This window comes from Poeciliopsis prolifica, unplaced genomic scaffold (genome assembly GCF_027474105.1).
Source record: "Poeciliopsis prolifica strain line A6 unplaced genomic scaffold, Auburn_PproV2 SCAFFOLD070, whole genome shotgun sequence".
Lineage (NCBI taxonomy): Eukaryota > Metazoa > Chordata > Actinopteri > Cyprinodontiformes > Poeciliidae > Poeciliopsis > Poeciliopsis prolifica.
In genome coordinates, this window is record NW_026562445.1 from 1325001 (window position 1) to 1350591 (window position 25591).

The 25591-nt window shown below is 44.3% G+C and overlaps 1 protein-coding gene across 18 annotated transcripts in view; it reads left to right on the forward strand.

The window, feature by feature from the left end:
• The window catches only part of celf2 (cugbp, Elav-like family member 2), a 207809-nt gene that overhangs the window by 103933 nt on the left and 78285 nt on the right, over positions 1-25591 (forward strand). The window contains exon 1 of one of the 18 annotated variants that reach the window (XM_055020777.1): positions 14881-15368. The exons of the other annotated variants lie outside the window; for them this stretch is intronic. The gene's annotated coding sequence lies outside the window, so the exon portion shown is untranslated. Of the gene's footprint in view, positions 1-14880; positions 15369-25591 lie in introns of those variants that run through there. 18 annotated transcript variants of the gene reach the window in all.

A 25591-nucleotide genomic window follows, 5' to 3' on the forward strand; every position in this document is an offset into this window, starting at 1 on the left:
TCAACCTGTGCTGCCCATCAATCTGTGCTGCCCATCAATCTGTGCTGCCCATCAACCTGTGCTGCCCATCAACCTGTGCTGCCCATCAATCTGTGCTGCCCATCAATCTGTGCTGCCCATCAACCTGTGCTGCCCATCAATCTGTGCTGCCCATCAACCTGTGCTGCCCATCAACCTGTGCTGCCCATCAACCTGTGCTGCCCATCAACCTGTGCTGCCCATCAACCTGTGCTGCCCATCAATCTGTGCTGCCCATCAACCTGTGCTGCCCATCAACCTGTGCTGCCCATCAACCTGTGCTGCCCATCAACCTGTGGGTCTGATGAGGAAGCTGTGGGTCTGATGAGGAAGCTGTGGGTCTGATGAGGAAGCTGTGGGTCTGATGAGGAAGCTGTGGGTCTGATGAGGAAGCTGTGGGTCTGATGAGGAAGCTGTGGGTCTGATGAGGAAGCTGTGGGTCTGATGAGGAAGCTGTGGGTCTGATGAGGAAGCTGTGGGTCTGATGAGGAAGCTGTGGGTCTGATGAGGAAGCTGTGGGTCTGATGAGGAAGTTCGGCTCATCAGACCCACAGCAAACTGAAGCCTTTTGTCCACAAGCTGCCTGTCATGGAAACTTCAGCCAGGAAGTGAGCAGGTTAAAGTAAGGTTTGACATAAATTAAATGAAGTTTACCGTAACCTTCTACAAAATAAAACAGACGAAACAAAACAAGAATCTGCTTAATAAGCAGTTTGTGATGGAGCGTCGATGTGCCACAAGGTAGGATGGATTGACAGGTAGCACAGATAGTCAGAACACAGCAGTGGGGAGAGAGAGAGAGAGAGAGAGACATCTCCCCACTTTTCTATTTCATGACTGAAATATTCTCTTACAGCAGCCCTGATATAAATATATTTTGATTTAATAACTTACTGTCTGTTTTTTACTGTAGCTTTCTGTCTGAGGTTTGGACGTAACCGGAGCGTTTAATATGCATTATCTTTTGTTCCATGTCTATTAACTTTAAGTGCCAAACCCTTCAGAGAGGTGGGTTATTCTCTGTCTGCAGTAGAACCAGAATATCTGCTCTGATTGCAGTGAAATGTGTCTAAGTTGTGAAATCACAGCTGACACATTTCTCCAGGTGTTTGACCAGGCTGCTAATGTAAAGATCAGCAGGGAAAGTCATTTAAAGGTCTGGCTATTCTTAGTGAAACAGGCGTGGGAGCTGCAGACGGACAGCTCCAGGTTCATAGCAGAGGTTCTCACAGTTTTAGAAAAAATCCTTCCACGGCGTCCAGATCCCACCCAGCTTGTCACCACTCAGCCTTTTAGGTCGTCAGTCAGAGCGGGTCACTCTGTCATTAGTTGGTATTTGCAGCAGTTGAGTTCAAGCAGAAAGTTTAGTTCAGGTAAGCGGCGGCAGCCCCCTGTGGATGCCTGAGGAGGAAACGCGGTGCTATTAACTCCCTGCCTCTTCTCATCTGGGCACACTTGACATTAGCAGGAGAAAATGACATGCTTTTAGCGGCGGCTGCTCATATAAGAGGGTTACCGCTGTCATTTAGAGGCAGGAGCAGCGCGAGCTGCCGGCTGGCTGAGTCCTCAAGAACAGAGACGGTTTTACAGATTCCCACTAAAGTTTCCCTTTTGATAAAAGCACAAAGTCTCTTTTTGTTCTCACTGGGGTCACATATGAACATCCAGCATCTCTTCTGATAAATTCCTCCGCTGACAGCCTCATTGATTTCTGTGTAACCACTAAGCTAGCACTAATTGTGTCCTTTAAGCTGTTGTACAGCATTGTCACCTGAAAATGCCACCTGAGGAAAAAATCTGTTCAAAACCTTGTAAACTTCAACACCAGAAACTCTACAAAGGTTATTATTGTCAATAAATGCCAAAAAGTGTGTTTGAGCAGCAGTTGCTTAAAATGATCTTCATATTTAACTCTTATGATGAGCTGCCTGGAAAAGCGCCGCTTCATCTGCCTTTAAAGGCCAACATCTTCATTTCAACGCCTTACCTTTCAGGCCTGTTCAGCCTTGTAGCTAAAAATAATGTTCTTATGTCCAAAATAAAAAACATGAAACAAAACGCAGGTTCATTTTACACCATCAAAGTCTGAGTTCAGTTCGAGTTCAAACAGTGAAGATTCAAAGGTCCAGTTGCTTTATTTATACCTGCAGGTAGATTACATAAACACACTGTAAAAATTCAACATAAGCAGAGCTTTTCACATGTAGTGTTGCTGAAGGCTCTACAAATCAAATCAGGGCAGGATATGAAGACTGAGATATCAATAAAATCTAAATAAAATCGATTGAGTGTTGATGTCATTTCAGTTTCAGCTGCAGAAAGAAATTAGGTTTTCAAACTCATTTTTCTACAAATAGAAAAAAAGCAGCTGGAACTCCATGTGGGGATGAAATGAAAGGACTGAAGACATGACAACTGTTTGCAGCGAGAACTGGACACAGTTCACCACATTTACAGAACCGCTCAGAGGAAGCAAGGCGAAAACGAAGTTTTCTTCAAAATAAAAAGCTGCTTGGCCATAAAAACTCACATTGAGCTAATTCTCCACTTCATTTGGCTCAAACACAGGAAAAAACAACGCTGACTCAGCTAATTACTTTTAGTCAGGTAACTTTATGCTCACAAACAGCATCTCCATGAGGCGAAGCGTTCTCTGCTGTCTTACTCGGCTTTGATTTGCTCTGTTCTTCAGTTACTAAAGAAAAGTTCTGCTTTTCTCGACTAGTTCAGCAGAGATTTGTGAATTAACTGATCAGTTTGAAAAAAACAACATTAAGACAATTTCTGATTTATTTCCAGCACCAACATCTGATGATCTGTGGTCTGTAAATGTGTGTCTTCCTCATTAAAAGCTTCCCCTGCTTGTTTCTCCCTCCATTCAGTCCCCACTGATCCTTAGGTTTGTTTTTCCTCTGTTCTGTTTCATCGCTGAAGTTGTCAAACTTTGTTTGGACCAAAATTTTCTCCAGGAGTGACACAAACAACGGTCCTGAATATCAGCGCCTCGTTAAGGGATGAAACGTGTCAGAGGAACCGATGTTTGAGTTGAGGTTTTGGTCGGCGGGGAGGAAACGTCGCTGGCAGCGGCGGCTGTAATTAGACGCTGCTGCCGGCGGGCGGGTGGCGGGCGCCGCCAGCGGGCGCCGCCAGGTGTTTCTGGGCCCGTCGGCGCCAGGTGTGGCGGAGCGCAGTGATTGACGGTGAGTGGTGCGGCTCTGGCTGCTGATTGGCAGGCAGCTCTGAGGAAGTGCTTTACTGACTGGCAGACATTATAGCCCCTTTGTGGTTCTCCTGGGAGCTTTCACACTCTGTGTGTGTGCGTGCGTGCGTGTGGGTGTGTGTGTGTGTGTGCGTGCGTGCGTGCGTGCGTGCGTGTGTGTGTGTGTGTGTGTGTGTGTGTAGGTGTGTCTGGGATGTTTTGCTCAGCAGTGTTAAACTCGTTGCACAGTGAAAGGAGGGTTTGAGTTTTAATGAAGTGGCTGTTAGTCCTGCTCACCTCTGCAGGTAAACATCGACCAATCACAACAAGCCGCCGAACTCACGACCCCGAGAGGTCGTCTTCACACTCAATGAGCTTTTAGTCACAGCTGGACAGGAACTGGTTTCATTTGCTGTAGTAACATTTTGGATTGAAATGCTTTTATTAAGTATAAAGTATCAAGACTCTTGAATAAAATTTCTGATTAACTTCAGTAAATAAAGAAAAAAATTGTTTCAGCCAAAAACTTTCATTTTATTTTGTAAAAAATGAACTTTTAGGAGTATTTTTACTTTGCTGTGCTTTACTTTTCCATACTTTATTATGTAACTTTATTTTGAAGCTTCTTTACTCTTACTGGAGTAAACTTTACAAACATTAAACTTTTTGTTTGAAGTTTGTAAAAGTTTATATGGAATCAAATTAATGTGGAAAATACCTGAATATTAAATGTTTTAATCAATTTCTCGCCTTTTTAACAAATTCTTTCTTCCTCTGGAGTGACAGGATGCTGAAGTACTGCTACCAACATCTGAGTTTCATTTTTAGTACTTTACTGTTTTTGTTATTATTAAAACCCTTCATGAACACACACACACACACAAACCTACACACACACATACCACACACACACACACCTACACACCCACATACCCACACACACACACACACACAAACCTACACACCCACACCCACACACCTACACACACACATACCCACACACACACACACACCTACACACACATGCACAGACAGACATCCACTCTCCTGTGTGCTCTCATCATTTCCTTGTTGACCTGTTAACCCCAGTGTGTGTGTGTGTGTGTGTGTGTGTGTGTGCGTGTGTGTGTGCGTGTGTGAGTGGGGGGAGCAGTTACACTGCAGTTAGCATTAGCTTGGCTGTCAGCTCGCTCTAGCTTAGCGTCTTCATCTGCAGAGGATTAGCATGCAGCGCTAGCAGCATGATTAGGCGTGATGCATCTGAACCTCCACAGAGACACACACTCCGCCTATCGGCTCATTGTACTGGGAGACGTGTGTGTGTGTGTGTGTGTGTGTGTGTGTGTGTGTGTGTGTGTGTGTGTGTGTGTGTGTGTGTGCAGGATGTTAAGCAGATGTTTAGTGAACGCAGACTCATTTCAAACAGCTGCAAGGAGCCACTCCTGGTTGTTGCTCCTGTCCAGTTCACCCACAGAGACGTTGCTGATTCCAGCCGTTTCCATGCAGATTTAAAGGAAAACTGTCTGTTGGCTCCACTTCTGCTGCTGCTTTCAGGATGCATCTGGACTTTAACCAGCCAGTATTAGATTGTTAGAAATATCAATTATTCCTAAGGCAAAACCAATAACCTGATCATTTGTATGGCTCAAGTATTCACCAAAAAATCTGATTTTTTTCTGCTCTTCATAAAGTTTAAGTAGAAGAAAAAGCGGCTGCTTGGTTAGTCAGACTGTCTGCTCTGTTGAACAGATGATGGGTTTTTCTTCACAGCTGCTCCCTTCTGACTAAAATTCATGGTCTATTCAATCAGAAACAGCTTGTTTTGGTGATTTGAATAGGACCTTTCTCCCATGTTTCATGCAGATCGCTGCTATTGCGTCAGAAACTGAAATAACAGTAAATTAGCTGCTGGCTTTTAAAACCTCAAACCTTCCCTGGAGAAACATTCGATCACTGCGGGTGTGATGGCCTGATGTTTGTCTAATTAAAGATCTTTGACATGAAAACGTCACTCAGCAGCTGCATTGATGGCGTGCTGCGGCGCCCCTGCCCTGCGCTTGTAGCTGACACCCTGGGGACGGAGCCCATCATGAGAGCGTTCTGTTATGGAAATGGCTGTTTAGTGCCTGCGGCCTCCGGGGAGCGTCAGACGCATCGCACAAGTCTGTTCAGACCCTGGTGAAGAGATCGCTGCAACATTTCCCCTGGGTGCTCATTATGGGAGCTGCAGCATCGCTGCTGCGTTCAGCCAGATGCAGACGGCGTTTCCTGCGCCGCGCGGCGAGTCCACAGGTCAGGCTGCAGTACCAGTCACTGACGTGATGCTTCAGGGATCAGAGTCTGATTTAGTCTAAGTTTTAATCACTGTTACTTCAGTTTTTACATAATTCAACTCCAACATAATCGTTTAAGCAGGCCTGTCAGGATCAATCGTTTTCTGGTCATTTATTCTGACGTTTTGATGCTTTATTGAAACGTCAGTTAGAAATCTGAGAGAAAAAGTCAAATTTCACAGTTTGATCAGAAGGAAAGCAGGAGAAGGAGCAGATGGAGGCTGGGATGAAGGGGAGACAGAGAGAGAGATGCGGTGGGTGGCAGACGCGCCTCCAGCACCCTTGGGTGGTGTTTTCAGTCCGGGTGCGTGTCGCAGATGAGTAATGGCCTCTGATGCGCACGTCTCTCCTGTCTCGTCCTCCATCCGTTTCATCATTACATGCCATCCATCTCCTCATCCGTCCGCTGGCTGTCAGCTCCCTCCGTTCTCCTCCGGTCTCCTTCGTTCTCCTCCGGTCTCCTCTGTTCTCCGTGTGCAGCCGTCCTCAGGGTGTTGGGCTTCCTCCCCGCCGCTCCGCTCCTCACCTGAGCCCCAGTTTAATTTCACTCCTGCACACACACTCCATCATCGTCACACCTCCTCGACACACACACGCTCCAACTCAGAAGGAGCCGTCAAGAGTAATGGTGTTTATTATAATTTACTGTACCGCCATTGTAGCCTCTGCTTTCTCAGTAGGAATCATTATAGAGATTACATAATGGGGGTAATTTTTCTTGTGGCGTATGCGGCGCTGCGACGGCGCTACAAAGCGCTTCGGCGGCGGCAGAAACCCTATTAGCTGAAGCTCAGGAGTAAATGGGTCCGGTGCCGTCTGGCTAAATCAGCGGCTGTTAGCCTCCCTCTCGACTCCTCAAATCCATGTCTATTACTCTTAACAAACCAGAATGGATCCGGCGTATCGATCTGTTAGCGAGGGAATGCTCTCTTTGTTCGCTGGAGAAAAGCCGCGGATTCTCACTCTGCTGAAGTAGGAAGTGAAGCTTCAGAGCCTCTCAGAGCCTCACTGGCTGCAGATTTCCTGTAAGTCATTTCTAGAGGGTTAGCAGTTAGCTGTTAGCTGTTAACTTTTAGTTGTTAGCTGTTAGCTTTTAGTTGTTAGCTTTTAGCTGTTAGCTTTTAGCTAACTTTTAGTTGTTAGCTGTTAGCTTTTAGTTGTTAGCTGTTAGCTTTTAGTTGTTAGCTGTTAGCTTTTAGTTGTTAGCTGTTAGCTTTTAGTTAGCTGCAGACCAGCAGCTTTTCACTGTTTCAGGGTCAATTTGGTGAGAAAGGTTTTTCATGTTTTCCGCCATTGTTATGAACCTGAACGGTTGCTATGGAGACCCCAAGTATTGTGCAAACTTCATTTCTTTACATCTAGAATTTCTTGTAACACTTAAAATGATCCTAACCAGTAAAGATCCCACTAAAAAAGGTGAAAACTAATACTAATCATCATTAATTTATATACCTTCTTACATTTGGTTATTAATAAATATTGAAAGATTTTAAATATTGATTATTAATGATTGACCTACAATCTGATTTTGAACAAAGAAGAAAAATAAACCATTTTACCATTGAGGAAGAGAAAATCTTTCATTTTTCATCAGTTTTTGGACAAAATATTTTAAAACAAGAAATCTTTTTATAATCTACTGACAAATCCTGTCGTAATATTTTTAGTCTGACATTATTTGCATCATAGTAAAATATTAATTACTCATATTAGTTATGAGCAGACATTTCATATTCAGAAGACATTATTTTAGTTCAGTCCTAAATGTGAATTTGAATAAAAACATTTGGTTTAAGACAGAAAGACCAGATGAGTCTGAATGAGTTTAATGGTTTCGCTCTGAGGGGAATGAAATGCCCTCAACGCACTCGAGACTTTCTGAAAATATTATCACGTTATTATTTTATGAAAATGAAAAAGGATGTGATTCAATAATCTATCGATTCTGTTCCAAGTATCATTAATTTTGTAAAAAAAATATATCTCCATATTTTTATTTTCTGCTGTTTTCTTAATCTCTAAGTTTCAGTCTCCAGATTAAATCTGACTCTCCTGTGGGGGTCAGAGGTCGTCATCTCCCCGCTGATGATTCATGGACTCTAATTGCTCTGACAGCGTCCATGTTGGAAACTTTGTGTGTGTTTGCATCAGGTGGTGTAATCCGATAGTCTGGAAGACGTTGGGCTCGCTGCGGCCGCTCAGGTGTCTGACCTCCACTCCTCACCCAGCAGGGCTTTTCAGAGCCCATTAATTAGAGCAGGATGCTGCTAATTAACACACAGGCGCTCGTCTCCGCCGTGCGCTCTTTACGTCGGAGCTCCGTTTAATGCGCCCTGTTTGATTTGCCCTACTGAAGTAATGAGTTTGGAAAGCAGACAGAAATTGTGAAGTGTGCTTTGGAGGAGCTGGGGGATAATTTGAAGTCCTGCGGCTGGGAGTCAGGAGTGCGTTCGCTCGTTCGCTCGCTCGCTCGCATCACACCCACATTCTCGTGGAAACAACACACACGGCTGTTTGTCTTTTTGTGTCGATGTTCCCAGCAGTGCAGCGGAAAGTTTTCTGCATGTTGGATGTTCTGTGCAGTTAACTAAATCAGAATCTGAGCAATCAGAGAAAAATAGAGCTTTTTAGTTTTAGTGAATTGCTTTTATTCATAGTTACTCCATGTGTGTCCTGAGACATTTAGTCAAGTCACTCGGGAGAAATCTGAGTTATGAATTTAGATGAGTTTGCCTGTAATGCTTCATATGCCTGGGCTTTCAGCTGCAGGGAGGATATGTCAGTATTTTAAGCCTAAAGCTGATTTGTAAAGTCAAGGTTCTGGTTCTGTTTGTATCATTTCCTTTAGCTCGGCATCTGGATCTGATTAAGTTTTACTAGGAACAAACAGTGGTGATGGTAGATGACTGGACCAAAGCGACTCATTCCTCCTCTGGAGAATCAAAAGCTCCAGTGGTTTGACTCAAAGGCTTCCAGGTGTCTGAGACGCTTCACCAGAAACGCCAAACGGTTCAGGAACTGGTTGACGTGTTGACGCTCCCAGATTCCCAGGTTCTGCTCCTGGTCATCCGCTCTTCTCTCAGGATGACCTGCATCGTTTTCATCATTCTCGTTGCTCTTATCTTGGATTCTTTAGGCAGGAAGTTCTTTCCGGTTGAGGACCAATCAGAGGTCAGCCATGTTGGTGCGCGCCAAGTTCAAGAGGTCAGGATTTCCTAAACAAGTTGTCTCCAAAACCAGACCTTAAATCCTGCCTCCATACTTTATACTCCAAATTTTACTTACTTTGCTTAAAAAATATTACAGATATTGCTGACTTTGCCAGTATATTTTCAGTTAAAATGCAGTAAGTTAATAATATCCCCTGAAATAAAACATTTTAATCAGCACTAACAGCAGCTTTTCTTGCTCTGTTTTGTGTTTTTCGGTGTCAGAGATAAAGACAAAGAACTTGTAGGTAGAATTTGACAACCTGAACTCTAGATTAAGACGAAACAGCAGCTTTTATCTTGAAAAGCCAAATCCTGCTTTCTGAACAGCACCAGATGTGACTGATCTGCAAGTGGTGCCAGTCTGCAGGATATCGTTCATACCAGACTGTCTCATCCGAACAAAGACCGACAAACAGACCAACCTCAAGACAAAAGTTAAGTCAAAACAAACTCTGCATCTGGAAATATCTGGATCTGAAGCTTCTGGACCTTCGTCAGCATTCAGATCTCATCCTGGACCAATGCAGCTGTGATGTGTGTTTGCCTGCAGGAAGAGAGATATAGACAAACAGGGATGGAGGGAGCAGAAGTAGATGATGGGTGAGAGCTGGAGAGGCAGCAGCGGGAGGGAGGGAGACAGAGAGGGATGCTTCATTAAACATTTAGAGGGATGGAGAGCAGACAGGCCGCTCCATTTTTCTCCTCTTACTGTTGAGGAGATAAGACACAGAATGGAGGTCTGCACCAAAACACTCCTCTGTTCGTATCTGTGTGTGTCCTGTCACACTCAAATCTACGCCTTGTCCCTGCAGGTCTGAAGTAATGGCTTGGAAATGTAACGGCGCCCCTAAATAAGGCGGCATCAGTCACGCTGTAACGCTGCGCTTAATCCGTATATCACAACGCACGCGAGACAAACACCGGGTAATGCAATCCCAAGGTTAGCTGGAGGAATGTAAGCAGCTGGATCTGTCTCCGCCAATGAACTGGAGTGTATTTACCCTTGTACACACCTCTGTGTATTGTCCCATTTAGCACGGTTCCCACTCATGCATCCTAATGGCCCTGGAGAGCCAGAGTCTCCACTGTCTGCTATTAGTGAGCAGCAAAGATCAATGGGAAGCGCTAGCCTGTTAGCGCCTCCCCATTCAGAGCCACTGAGCCGTGGCTAACGCCGCAGCCGCCGCGTTTTGCTCATGAAAACGTCTGAGAGGCGGGGAGGCGCACCTGAATCCCCTCCGCCGCTGCCGAGTGCGAAGCCCGGCGAGAAGTTGCACAAAGGAGCCTTTGAAGTGTCGGACTGCGTCCGCTGGGAGGGTGTTAAAGGGCCGATTCGCTCAATTTACGCACAAGAAAACATAGTTTCTCACTCGCCCTCCACTGATCCAGCCATGTCGATAGTTCAGGGATTATTTCAGAGCTTTTGAAATGTTTGTTTCTCAACCTGCAGCTTCTCCAGCAGTAACATGATTCAAAGCACTGAAAGCTTGTACTCAACAAAACCTCAGACAATATCCCAGAAAACTCAATGGAGTCCAACTGGTTATACAATAACAGTCAATTATCTCTGGTTTGGATTGGAGGCAAGAGAATCCAGCCTGACGGCGCTGATAACCAGACAGACACGGCTCATTTTCAGAGGTTTGATCGAATTCAAAGATCTCAGCTGTGAGGATGAATCCGGTCCAAAGTGTTGATCTGGTTTGACCCTCAGTTCTTACATTTCATACCAAGCTGCAGGTTTGCAGTAGCGGTTCTTGGCTCGGTGTGTTTTAGGCTGCATTCACACCGTCCAGTTCAGGGAAACAGACCGACGGTTGCAGGACTGATTGGTTTTTCTGGCTCCACTAGTTCAGATTTAATCACAAAAACGACTTCGCTCAAAATCAACTTTTTGGAAGTTTATGATGTTTTATTTGCATTTTCAAGTTTTAGAACAAAGTTCAAGTGAAGAACATCCATCGGTTTTAGTTTTATCTGTAAATATTTACACTGAAGAGCTTCTGAAAATGAGCCTCATATATAAAGTCATTAGTTCTGAATATGTCATGTTTATAAGATATTACCCTCTGCTCTTTAAGGCGGGTCTTGGGTCAAATTAATTATTTTTTTAATTAATCTCCTTTTTCTGTCTTTCCTTTTGTGTCATTATAGCAGAATATTAGCTTTCAAAATGCACCTTTTATGACACCATAAAGGAAAACTCTTCAAATCTTTCATTTACAAAACATTTTAAGTGCTGAAATATTGAGTTTTGGAGGAGGTTGTTGTTTCTGGCTGCTGAATTAATTGAATCGCTCCTTGTGCTCAAATCTCCACGTTTGCATCGAAGGCCACTTGTTCATTTGAATCATTATTACAAGGAAATGGTATTTAGTATGTTCTGTGAACATCTGCTTGCTTCTGCAGAAGCTTTCTCTGCTCTCTCATGGATACATTTCTGGAAAAGAAGCGAACTTGAACCAAAAAATGAAAACTGGCAGCGAGATTCAGTGGAAAATCTCACGTTTGGCCCCTGGAAAGCCACATCACTCAAACCTTTGTGTTGACTTGACAGTGTTTGCATCGGGGACCTCACAGAGACACCGATCTAACACACACACACACACACACACACACACACACACACACACACACACATGCATGTGAATAATTAGGCGAACCCTCTCCCCTCCCCCCCGGTCAGCATATGTCAGCATATGGCTGCCTCCGTGGAGAGGCTGTTGAACAGACTGATCAAGGTTTAATTTGGCCCTGGAGGGGCCGGCCGGGGACGGAGGGCAGAGCGGGAAGGAAGCAGGGAAGGAGACGGGAAGGAAGCGGAGGAGCAGCTGTCAGCCTGAACTCTTCCCTCCTGTTGACTCAACCGGTGATGTCGCCCGGGTCGGTTCTGCCGGGCCGAACACACGCGAGCGTCTGCAGGAGACGAAACATCCGACCACACTGGACCATCTGTTCCAGCTCTAATTGGTATGCATGACAATGTTTTTCCAGCCCATAAAGCCTAATGAAAATGAACACCCCGCCCACAGTGATGCCCCTCAGTGCTATCATCCACTTCTTCCCCACCTTCATCTCACGCAGCCACTCCACCAGCAGCGTTTTGCTGCATCATTATGGCCTCCGTTCTCTGGGAATCTCTCAGCCAAACTGGGAACTGCTGCATTTTATCAACTGGTTTCCAATGAACTGGAGGCAGAAGAGGCAGATGGTCCGAGAGGTCAAGGCAGGAACTTTACTAATTAACAAATAAACCACAAGAAGAAGATGCCGGGGTCATCGTGTTACTGGAAAACTTTCTGTCTTTGATCGATTTCTTTAAATCGGAAAAATCTCCAGGTTTCCCATTGACAGATTCCAGACATTTTCCATTTTACGCCAAATCGGTTGATAAAAGAAAAGTTCCCATCGGAACGTCGTCTGATCCGGACTGAACCAAGGGGACGTTCACACCGGCTCTGCTCAGTCCGCTTTAATCCAACTCCAGTCTGTTTGCGTGGAAAGTCCAGTTCGGTGGGTGAGGTGTGAAAGCTAATCGACCTCTGACCTCCGATCCTCCAAACCTCCGTGTGGGTTTGGTTGAAGTGAACTCTGGTTCGGTTTGAGCGCATATGTGAACGCCAAGCGGATCAGAGGCCGCTGCAAAAGCAGGAACTGGACCACAGCGCAGGGCATTCTGGGTAAAAATAACAAAAGCTAACGTGTTAGCCTAGCGTTAGCAGGAGTCTTTAGCCACAGACTAAAGAGAAACGCTTTAGTCTGACGCCTCTATTTAGTTTCTATTCACTGAAGAAGGAAGTTGCTCTCTGTGCCTTCAGAGGTTTTCTTGTTCTTGGTGCAGCGCCCCCACAGGCCAGGAGGGGAACAGGTTGCTCTAAGGGTTTGATACAAAATCAATTTAGATTAGATTAAAAAGGAAGGATTTAATTCTGACACTAAAGGTTTGATTTAATTTCTCGAACATTTTACATAATTTCACATTCTGCACAAAATATTTAACAAAATATTTGAGATGAACCTGGGAACTTTGAACTTTGAACCTTGAGCTTTGAACTTTGAGTTGAGAAATGTTAGACATGCCGACAAAAACTATTTAAACCGACAGAAAACAAAAGAAAAAGCATGAAGGAGAACCGAGCCTGGTGGCTGAATTACCTTCCTTAAATTATGCTTTCTAGCTCACATCAGCATGACTGAGAGTTTCTGTGTGTGTGTGTGTGTGTGTCTGCGTGCGTGCGTGCGTGTGTGTGTGTCTGTGGACAAAACACTTGGGTTGTGTTTTATTTTTAAAAGGAGCCTGAGGTCAAAAACACAAACGCGTTCAGTTGCAACCACCGTGAAATGATCTACGAGGCAAATTACAGAGCAAACAAGAGCTTACAGATGTGCCTTCTCACAGAAAGAGGAACTTCTCGGCTGCGAAAGACTTTTTCTTCCTCCCGTCATTCTGGAAGCAAACACAAACATCGCCCTCACATGCTTGGGAATAAATCAAATTCCCCTCGCTGTCTGTCTCCTCGGTGTTCCACTCCACTTCCTTTTGCTGCCAGTTTCTCTCCAGAACCACTCCTTCCTCTGTAGGCTGCATGGTGTGTGTGTGTGTGTGTGTGTGTGTGTGTGTGTGTGTGTGTGTGTGTGTGTGTGTGGTGTGTGTGTGTGTGTGTGTGTGTGTGTGTGTGTGTGTGTGTAATAATGGTTGATTAAAGTATCCCAGCCTGTCTGAACACCTTCACAGAACAGGTGCACAGACCATTTCAGCAGCTTTTCCCTGTTTTTAACGGCGCGCTGCGTGAAAATCGCAGCCTCTCCAGATGCTAATGGAGGCGAAGCGAAGCTTTTGTAACCTTCGTTCTGAAAACGGCACAGCGGTTTGCTCACAATGTGGCAGAATTGGGCTGAAGCCAGTTGAATAAATGGAGGCGTGTTGTTAAATCAGTGTTGTTCGCTTCGTGGCTGCATGGCTGACCTTATCGCTCCGTTTTTTTACCCTGTGGTTTTCTGCTCCGTTGTCCCCATAGAGGTGTCACGACCAGCATGCATCAGCGCGCCGAGGGGATTTAATGCAGAAACGATCCATCAAAACACAAAGAAATATACATTCATGAAATACATCACTCTACCCTGAGTTTAAATAACCTCTAATCCTGTATAATCTGGCATTTATATGGACCAAATGCAGCAGTATTGACCTTTGACCTGTGGTGAAACGTATCAGGCTTGAAACGATAAATTGTTATGATGCGATTATTCAGATAATCAATCAGTGGATTAACCAATCATGGCTCATTTTGACCTGCCACAAATTATTCACTAAAACACTGAAACTTTGGAGTTTCTATCAAATAGCAACAAACTTCACCTAATTAATTATTAAAATGCATTAACTTGATTACCAATACCTTCATTATTGATCGTACAAGTTTCTTTACAATCAGTGAGAATTCACTGGTTAAATAAAATGTTTGATTCATAACCAAGAAGCTTCATCATTTCATTTGCGTCTTCCTGACCTCTCTGCTGCCTGAACATTCATTCTTGTTGCTGCTGCTGCTCCGTTGTGCTGCTGCTTTGTGGTGCAGCATTAGTCAAACGGGCCATCATCCCTGTCGGCGAGTCAGATGATGACTTCTGGCAGAGCGCAGCCACGGCGGAGCGATGCCAGGCAATCAGAGCCGCTGCCATTTCAGCGTCGGCTGCGCAGGCGCACGACGCAGCGCGCACGACGCAGCGCACGACGCAGCGCGCTGCTTCTAATTAAGATCGCAAACACCAGAGATCCAGTCGGAGCGGCGCAGACCCGCTTTTATTCCCCAACCGCAGATAAGAGAAGCTGAAGAAGCGCCCACCTACCTGACACCAACGCCCCGAGCCACTCTCACCCCGCACCTTTTGTTCCCACTGCGAGGCGATAAGAGGAGAGGAAGAGGAACAAGAGACGAGAGGAAGAAGAGAGGAAGAGGAACAAGAGAGGAGAGGAAGAGGAGGTGAAGAGGAGAGGAAGTGTGCAGGAGATTAGGGGGAAATTTGCTGCTGCTGCTGCCTGGATTTGCCCAATCTGCTGTTGAGGCTTTAAGATGCTTTAATTCCTTTTCCCCTTCCTTCCCTCCATCACACACACACACACACACACACACACACACACACACACACACACACACACACACACACACACACACACACACACACACACACACACACACACAGAAACTCTCAGTCATGCTGATGTGAGCTAGAAAGCATAATTTAAGGAAGGTAATTCAGGACCTGCTCTGATGCAGCAGTAGGGAGAAGGTTTTCCTCGAAGTTCAACTTTTTATCAATATATTGGTTCCAGATAACTGCTGATCACATCCGGGTCAGATCTGCACCATCTGACCTCAGAGCAGCGTTTTATCTGCATGCAGGTTCATCAGCAGTTCAGCCTCTCCTGGGCGAGCCGCCGCTGCATCAGGAGCTGCTGGTTGGGATCTGATCCAAACAGGAAGTTCTCCTTCCCGGTGCTCAGCCTTTAGGAAGTCACAGTAAATAACCGGATTCACCGAGACGAATTCAACCAGAAGAATGAGGCAGAGATGAAGTCAGCTGTCATGCATGGAGATAATTCAGGTCATAAAGTGTTTTGTGATCCCAGGGATTTTTGTTTGGATGAATAATTCATGACTAAAAAGCTGTGAAAATATGAAAAATACCAGAGCTAAAGGCCAGAGGCGAGGAATAATCTGTGTAAGAATATTGTCTTATTTTGTGTGGAAATTATTGGATAATTTGTTAGAATTTCTTCTTTTTCTCCTGACCTCTTCAACTTGCAGCTGCCAGCTTCCTGCATGTTGATACTGGTCGAATTTTAATGACCAGATCAAACATATCAGAATTACTAACAGCTATAGGAAGAACATGAACAGAAATATTCATTTTTAAGATTTGTTTTTCTGCAGCTTCTTTCTGCAAAGCCGGGTTTGGTTTATGTCTGTTTCAAACAGAAAGTTCATTAGATATTCACAGATTCACATATTAATGCCCAGTGACAAAACGTTCGTTTAGGAGAGCAAGCATGTGGCGACTGTGGAGAGGAACAGCTCAACAGAGACGCAGTGAGCCTGGAGTTCCTCATGTGAAAGAAAAAAGTTAAAAGGATCAATAAGCAGCTTGGTTTCGAAAATTGATCATTTTGCATGTGAGAAACAAAACAAATTCAAAAAGTGCAGAAAAAATTGGAAATGCATAAATGTGGAGCAGTAGGAGAAAAAATCAAAGTGATCAGTCGGTTATTAAACTTCACCTGCAGCCAGATCTATGAAGTCTGTCGATAAAAAGATTTTAAAATGTCCACAGAGCCGTGCAAAAAACCTCAGGAAGTTTCAGATTCATTTCACATATTTACAGAAAAATACCAGGATGGTCTCAGTGTCAAAAGGTCATGAACTCTGTTAGAGGTCACCCTAAATAGATAAAACCTTCAAAATCTATAAAACAAACAAAAAAACCAAAATGACAACCAACCAAACAAACATATTATATGTACAATAATATGAGTGAGTATGCATTCAGTTTAATATGAAGCCTAATTACAGCATCATGGCGGCTCAACCGCAGGTTCACTGTAATCATCTGATTTTCAGATTGATATTTGGACAGATTAGTCATTTTAATATTGGAAATGTTTGCCTTTAATCATGCAGAATTTCTTTTTCACTACTTTGTAACGTTTTGACGTTTGAGAAGTTTGTTTCTTGAAAAATATGAAATTAATGTCAAAGTTTTTGGGTGGAAATTTACAATGATCCAAATACTGAGACATATAAACATATTTTCTTGCTGTGAATTTGCAAATAGCATTTTTAAATGAGTGTTAAATAATGAAATAGATGCAGAACGTTTGGTCCTAATCAAATCCAGCTGACCTTTATTGGCCACAATCAGCATGAATCTATTTATCATCAACTCTTCACTTTCACTCGGCGGTGCAGCGCCGCCTCCGCATGCCACGATGTTCTTCACCTTCGTCTTCCTCAAGGCTCCTGGGATGGGCATGAAAAGCTGCAGCTTGTATGTAAAGAGGCGATGAGTAACGCGGAGCTGCTTCACTCATCAGTCTGAACAACCTGTCAGCTGCAGCAGTTTGATGCAGATGAAACGGTTTCAATGCAGATGTTTCTGCTGGATTCTGGCTTGTTTTGAGTCTGAGCTGCAGGAGCAGCAGGAGTTCAGCAGTGATCTGCTCAAAGCTTCACCTGTTTCCAATGTTTGTTTAATGTATGTCACTGAAAAGCACTTACACATTAAACCGAGCCGTGTTTACTGAGGAAGACTATAAAGACGAAGGATGGAAAATAACTGAGTTACTGAGATACAGATGTATCATTTCTGAATACCTGACTGACATTTCTGCATGTTTTCATCCGTTTTTGTAACATTTGGGTTTTTCTGTGGTGGCGGATCCACTCTGCTGTTTCATGAGGTTTTCTAGCATCTGGACCAACTTAAATCAGCCAAATTACAACATCTCAAAACTAAACGTGGCGTGAGATCCACTAATGATGCGGAGCCTTTTCACACATGCTCTTATTTTGAAATGGTGTGTGAAGTATTGGCACGAAGCTGCAGCCGGTGTCGTCTGATCGGGATCATCTGGGCTGCAGTGGTTCTGCACCGGGTCGGTTTGTAGATTAGCCAGTTTAGCTAAACTACAAACTACAACTTTAAATTCACTGTTTCCTGTTGGGATTATTTTTTAGGTGTTAAAAAAAACAAATGATCTAATTTTGGTTCACTGAACGATGAGCAGCAGAGACTGTCCATCAAGATAACGTCTAATAATGTTTTGCTACGCTAGCATGCTAATGCTACTGTTAGTAAGTAATTTTCAAACTATGCTTGTGGTTTCTGTGCAGTTTTGTCTCCATAGCAACCACAAACTAAATTCACAGCAGTTTCTGCAGACATGAAGAAAAATCATTTTCAGCTGCAGTTACACAAAAAATGTCATCAAATCTTTTCTCAAGAGTTTTTCTGTTTGGGAAAAATTTCATCTTATTGCAGTTTAGTTTGAGTTGCTGATTCTGAAGTATTTGTGTAATTATGATGCTTGGCAGAGAGTCGTCAGTAACAGTGAGACTGTTTCCAGTTTATTAATGCATGTCTTATATATTTAGTATTTGAAAATGTTCAGTTTTATCCAGGAATTTTCTGGTTCGTAAAACCAGCAAATACCAGAGGAACTATTATAGGTTTCATCTGCTTTGAAATGATTCAAATCTATTTTGTTCAGGTTTTATTTGCTTTAATATTTCTGTCCAATAACATGGAAAATATTTTTCATTTTGAAGGAAATGTATTATTATTAGTTTTACTGTTTGTTTCATATTCAGTTCAACCAAAAATAGTTTTGAGAAAAGGGAAAATCTGAGTTGGTCCAGAAATGTTTAGCATATCTCGTCTTTATTAGAGTTTTATAAAATGATTTTAAACATAAATATTTGCTTTAATTTGTCATGATGTGTTCTTCTCGCACAGCGATAGTAAAAGCTGCTGACTGGATTCTAACAACCATCTTACAGGCCGTTTCATTCATAGAAAACAATGATCCATATCGTCTGTCCTGGAAACCTAAAGCATGAGACAGGAGCCAGAAGAGACGCGTTTCCTCGCCGCGTTTCCTCGCCGTGTTTCCTCGCCGCGTTTCCTCGCCGCGTTTCCTCGCCGCGTTTCCTCGCCGTGTTTCCCAGCGTCTCCTCTCATTAGCGGGCGGCGGCCTGCAGGAGCTCGTTAGCGCAGAGCTAGCTGAGCGTCAGGGCACCGGTGCAGCTTCATTAAGCAACTGTGACATTTATCTGATCGTTTCTCAGCGACGCATGTGCTGACACGTCTCCATGGCAACCACAAATGCACACACACACACACACACACACACACACACACACACACACACACACACACACACGCGCAGACGTTTGAGGCGATCATACAGTCCCACACGAAGCCCAGGCTCTGGGGCCGTTATTCGCAGAAACGGCTCCATCAGAGCCGCTGCAGCACAGAAATATTGATGATGAAACTATGAAATGTGCTGCATGCCAGAAATGCACCTCATGTGGGTGGAAACTGTTTATTGTGAAGTTCAAGTGATTCACAGGCAGCACAAACTCCCTGGCTTGGCTGGCGCGGGGCCCCTGGGAGCCGCTTCGCTCCTGCTGGAAGTCTGTTACAGACTGAAGGTGTTCCACATAATTCAGTCGCTACTGACTGACACTCGTTTAGTTTGGCTCACTAATTCGCCTTTCGCTGTCTGTGACAGAAAAAGCTCCACGCTGGCCTTCTGGGAGAAGGCGAAGCGGCGCTGCTGGTGTCGCGTTGTGCTGAAGTTGATCATCTATCTGCAGTTTGTTTTTCACAGCAGCAGAAAGTCTGGAGGAAATTATCACTTTTCAAACCGTTTCATGCTCTGTGCTGCAAATGGAGCAACATTTCCTCTTGGAACACAAAGTTTTCATTTCAAAACTGCAAAACAGAAAAGAAAAGTACATTTTATTCCTTCAACCTTTACTTCAATCCTCAGCAAGCTAGCTAGTTGTGCTAACGTATCAGAACTCTGTCATGCGTTTGTGGTAAAACGATGAGTATTATAATCCACCAGGAGTATTTTGAATAATGCACTATGTCCATCAAAATAAAGCATAATGAAATGTAGCTTCAGCTACACTACCAGGCTAGTGCTAACCACAGTTAGCTGATGCTAACCACAGTTAGCTAATGCTAACGTATACTTTTTTCAAACTGATAAAAAAACAAGCTCACCTAATTTAAAAAGGATAATGTTCACATTAGCATATTTATAAGAAAATGTGTAATTAAATAATTTAAAATTGTTTTGTCAACGCTGAATTTTATCAGTCAGTGTTGCTTCAAAAATATTTCCTTTATGTTTGCTGTGAGTTGGACTGTACCTTGTCATTCTGTAGCAAGGGAAGTGACCGGCACCGACATGGTCACTTCCCTTGTTACAGATGTTTAACGTTCAGCAGCTCAACCCTGAAATCAGCCCTGATTGGTGCAAAACGTCCAGGCAGGGACGGTCCTCCTTCCTGAATATTTAAAGTCAGCTGTAAACTCTCCAAACATCATGTGGATTTCAGATTAGCTACATTTCTCATATCAACACCATAAGGCTGTCCAACATCAGTGTCTGACCTCCCAAATGCATGTCAGGTTTCCTGGTACTAATGGCTTCGTCGTATCGGGTTCAACTCTTGGTACCAACATTCAAAAACTGCAAAGATGATATTTGGATTGGGGATTGCTGCCAGTGTTCCTCTGTGTTTATCAAAGAGGCTGAGAGAAACTGAAGAGAAAACGATAAAAAACGATGAAAATCTGGATCCATAATGAGGATTAATGGATTCATGATTTCTGTTTGTCTCTGTTTGTCTTTGAGTCCAGATAACGGAGAATCAGGGTTCTGTGTGACGGGATATCAGTGAACAGAGGTGTGTTGAGGTGTTTGCAGCTGACCTTGGTCGCTGTGCCTCCAGAGTCGCTTCTCACTCTGCTTGTCAACAAGATTAGATTCCCTGTGGGCCTGTTGCACACCAACATGCTGCCAAGGAGCGGCGCTACGTGGCGGCCCGGCCCGGCCCGGCCCAGCCCGGCCCGGCCCGGCCCGGTGCGTCAGTGCATGAGGCTGGGGGTGTGTGTCGTGTGTCTGAGTGAGCTGCAGTTGCAGGGTGAAGGAAGTCAGAGAGGATGTGTGCTTTGGAGCAGAAACAGAAGGAAGAAGCGGCGGGGGCTCAGTGCAGCCAGCCTGAACTGCAGCTCGTGCGTGAACGCATGTGGGATCCGTGTAAATGCACGTGTGCAGCTTTCTGAGGGGCGCCGCACGCTGAGCTCTGAGCTGTGCTTACTCCTCGCCCCGGCTCATCTGCACGCTTTTACCTGCCTCCGTCTCTTCCCTGCTGGCGGATGTTGCACATTTCTGTCCTGCTGCCTTTCGGACTCCAGCTGTGAACCAGGCCAGCAGAGGAGATCGCAGCTGGTTAACGCGCTCTGCAGCTTGTTGCAGCCACACTTTCTTCTTCTGTTTGCTTTATTTCAGCCCCAAATTCACATTGACGTGGTTTATTTTTGCAAGAAGGTCATTGCAGGACAGTTCTTGGAAAACTTCATCATAAATGATAAATGTTTCTGTTTCATTCCCTGAGCTGTAAATATCATTTTGGGCTTTCAGTGTGAAACTCTAGTTTTTACAGATTAAGTGAATAAGAGCTGAAGTTTGTAATGTTTGCACAAAGTTGGATAATTTGTGCAGTTTTTCAATTCCAGGAAGTAAATTAAAGATTTACAAGATAAAAAATACCCCAAATGCATTTATTATACTTTACAACTAACAGACTAGAAACGCTCTGCTTTTCACCAGATCGAGGCTTTCAGATATTTCAACAGTTTTGTTTCAGACTTTGTCAAAAGTAGCAGCTTAAAATAAACTCCTGAATAAAAACCGTAAAAGGCTAAAGTTTGACGTGTGACTTCAGGATTTATCTTTTCGTCTGGATTTCTCTAGAAGCTTTTCCGCCTGGGTCCTCATGCAGCTGCTGCGGTTTGCAGGATCAGGATCAAATCCAAGCAGCTGAATCGACTCAGATCTGTTCATCTCTACAAACTCCCACTTCAATGTTGAACCAGAATGGAAATTCTGAAAATTTACAGATTATTTGGTAGATTATGTCATAAAACCATTACTGTATAGATAAAACCAGAGATTATTCTGTTTATGATCATTTATTTCAGTAATCCAGCTTTAAACATGTTGATTCATTATTTCAAGTGTCTGTTCCTGTTAATCTTGACAGTTATGACAATACTACAATGGAAAAGCATCTTTAGCAACACAGCAGGTTAAACTACAAAAGGTGATGACTGAAAACCCAGCTGTTCACGGTGCATCATCTAAGCATATTGATGGAAGGTTAAGTGGAAGGAAAACCTGAAAACATATCGAGATAACTGCAGCCTTGAGAGAATTGTGAAATGAATCCAAAGTCATTGAGGACTAATAGTTCAAACACCAAACATACATTAATATGCCTTAATGCGCTAGTGTTAGCGCTAGCGCAGAAGCTAACATCTACAGCCAATCAGCACCAAGGAAAAGGCTTGAGCAGCCAGTAGCGTCTCAATTAGCTTTTCTCTGAGGTGTTTCAGGTCCAAAGCTGCAGATTCTTAGCGATATTTTAGATAATCTCAACAAAAACACAAGTATTCAGTAGATTGTAGGGAAAATTTCTCTATTTAATATCTTATGCAAACTTTTAATCTTTAGTGAATGTTGGGGTTTGTCATTAACTGATAAACAAATAACACTTTAAATGTGAAGGTTTAATTTCTTTTCAGGTGAATTTCCAAGTACATTCAGGTTGATATGAACGTAAATATGTTTTTCAGTTGATTCATGATGTCATGGAATAATTTTCCGTCATCATTTCGGCCTCCTGTTGGCTCCTCCTGCTAATCCGGCCCAATAAAGTCATAGATTAGTGTTGAGTCTGAAGGAGTGTCGGTGTATAAACTGCTGAGGATTGTTGGCGAGTTGCTGTTTGAAGGAGGCAGGAACAAAAGGTTTCCTGGTCAATAGAGAGCAGCTTCAGCTCGGCTGAACAAGCCTGCTGTTTGATGCGTCAGATGTGGGAATAACAGCCCTCAGCAGCTGCTTCAAAGACCATCCAGACACTTTCCTTACAGTGTGACGGAGCACACACTGAGTGTAGCTCAGCCCTCAGCCGTGGCCCCAATGCTGCAGGGAGACTGGAGTGATGGAAGCAATACTTAAGCCATTAAGGCAGACAATTGGCTCAAATTGAGAGGGAGAGATAGAAAAGTAGGGAAGAGGAGGGAAAAAGAGAGGGTGATGGAGAAGCTGTGGCAGCAGTGGATCCACTCAACGACTTAATCCGAGCCCCAGGACACTCTCCTGCTGAGCTTCACACATTTCCACAAACATGCAGTCGCACACTGAAGCTCCTCCAATAACACCTTGTCATTCCTGGCCACAGGGCGCCCATTCCTTCATCGTTAGGAAGCGCCGCCTCTCCAACCACCGCGGGAGAAGATGGAGCGTGCAATCTAGACAACATAGCTCTGTGAGCATTCGTACGCCTTCCGGCTTGCAGCATGAAGCTATTTATTGTGTTCGCAGGCAGAGTGAATGTTGTCCAGTGTCCTGGACGAGGACGGCTCCTCTGACACCGGCTATTGTGTGGCGGCCCCTCGGCCTCGCTCGGTCCCCGCAGGCCTCACAAACAGCCAACAAAGAGGGATTGTCTCCTCTGACGATCCTGAAGCATCAGCTGTGTGTCAGAGGGTGAAGGAATGATGTTCTGCGCTCCGAACTCGGCGACCGCCGGCGCTCTTAAGGTCCAGTCGTCTTTTGGGAACATCGGCTTCTGATCGGGACGCAGCGACAGTTTGCGGCCATTTCGTTCCTTCCCTTCCTCCTTCCTTCCTTCCTCCCTTCTCTCCTCTCCTCTCCCATCAGCCTCAACCCTGGGGCTCCCTCCGCGCCGGGCCTGTACGATTTATCGGACAGCTTAGTGGGTAGCGGTTATTGCCCTGAGGACTGTTAGCCCGGTTTGGCTCGTTGACTCCCTCCCCGGTCTTGGCGTTTTTATTTGACATGTCCTTTAGGTCGTTTAAGGAATGGGGCGTTTCTGCTGAGCGCCTCGGCTCTTTCTGCAAAAGATGGATGGCCCGCGTTCAAAGGTCTGCATGTGTTTTTCTTCCTTCCCGCCCAGTCTTTCTTTATATCTCTATTTACTTTTCCCTGCTTTCTTCCTTCACTCTGTTCCTCCTGCTAAGCTTTATAATGTGGCATTAGTGTTGTCAGCAGACCAAGCCTGGATTTGGCTTTGCTTTTCCCTCTTAAGATAATGCAATTCCTCTTTAATGCCCACAATAACAAAAGGGAAAGTAGAGCAATAAAGCAACATGGCTATTGACTTGGTTTCATCAAATTGGTTCATTGCCATTTTAAACAGACCACAGACTTTGATGGCTGTGTGTGTGTGTGTGTGTGTGTGTGTGTGTGTGTGTGTGTGTGTGTGTGTGTGTGTGTGTGTGTGTGTGTGTGTGTGTGTGTGTGTGTGTGTTTGCAGCCATTAGAGTCTCATGCTCTGCTGCCTGCTGCAGTCCATCAGGCCTCGGTTCTGAGTCTTTCTTCATCTTTACACATCTGAACGAAGGGACCGGCTCGCGTTAGCATTCCAGACGTTTGGTCCAAAGTGTGTTTTGTGAAGATAAGTGTTGTTAGTGTACTGGAGAAGGGTGAAAGCACTTCACCTGGATTTGTATGCATCCCTGATGTGGAAATGCAGTGATGAGGCATGGAAGGATCTGCTGTGCCCAAATCCCTCAGAGACCCAAACCCGCTGATCCAGCGTCTTTCTACCAACATGGTCGCCGTGAAGCCCTGAGGTCAGCCCTGAGGTCAGCCCTGAGGTCTGAGGTCAGCCCTGTTGTAGTCCAGTTGTGGATGGTCAGCGTCTCTGCTGCTGTGGCTCATCGATCAGCAGGTCGGCTGACTGTGAAAAACTAAAACAAACCAACTTCAGCGCTTCTGCAGCAGCTGCCGTGTGATTGGCTGATTTATGGTTGCTATTAAAAAGCAGCTGAATGTGTGTACCTATTAAAGTGGCCTGTGAGCGCATTCATAAAGCATCTCCACTTCTCTCTGCGGTTCGTATCTTTTGATGGAGAAACGGTGAAGGTTTGTGTTGCAGCTTGATGGCGGCTTGTGAAACGGAGGAATGAAACTCTGATGGCCGCGCTGCGCCGCACCGCGCCGCGCCGCAGACATCAGAAATCACGTTTCGCATCGGGGGAAGTGAGTTTGCTGATGTCAGGTCAGTGTGTGTAGAAATTGGCGGCTTCAGGGACGTGGGGTAGTAAAAGCGGAATTGAAAGCCGCCTCGCCCGGCAGCGTGGAGCCGCGAAGGAACCCGACAGTTTTATGAGTTTGTTTCTGTCCCTGTTAGGGTGTGAAGAGGCTTTTTCACTCCAAATGAAACTGTTGGATTTGTTCTCCACATTTGAGATATTTGGCATTTTCTAAGATTCCTGAGAACAAATGATCTCCAAGGTTGAGGATCTCCAAGATTTTCTCCGTTGTAACCGTGTGGCAGTTTGAAGCATTCGGGTCACTGCAGGGAGCCGGCAGGTAATCGATCTCATTGTTTCTGTTTGACGGACTGAAAGGAGCCGGTCGCTGGTCTCAGTCCGTCCGTCATTTTGGCTTTTTACCACTTAGAAACTTTTGTCAATTTGAGGAGCTGCTTTCTGACCACAAGGAAGCCAGATATTGTCCCTCCATTTTGTTTCTGAGGTTTTTGTTTAATTGCTTTCATGTGATCTGCAGTTTCTCTGAGAAAAAAACATTCTAATTTCCAGATCTATTTTCTCCTTCCAGATCATTTAAATCACTTGGTTCTTTTAGTAGTTTTCTATTTTGCTGAATTTTGAGCTCTTACTCATAATTTAGTTGTTTCTATATTGTGATAGAAACACAAAATTGTGATATAATTTCAGAATATATTTGTGATGCGACCTGAATGAAGTTTTAAGGATTCGGCATAAATTAGTTATGATACGAGAGTGAAGTGATAATATCGCCAGTTAAAGGAGAATAGAGTCATTTTATGAGAAGTTTAAATGTGAAAGTTTTACTTTACAAATGAGAAAATAGCTTCAAATCAACCACTGAGTCTGATCTTTCTGATCAGTTCACTTCAGATATTGATAACCATCAGAACTTTGCTTTTTTTGTCACCTTTTGTTTGGTAACAACT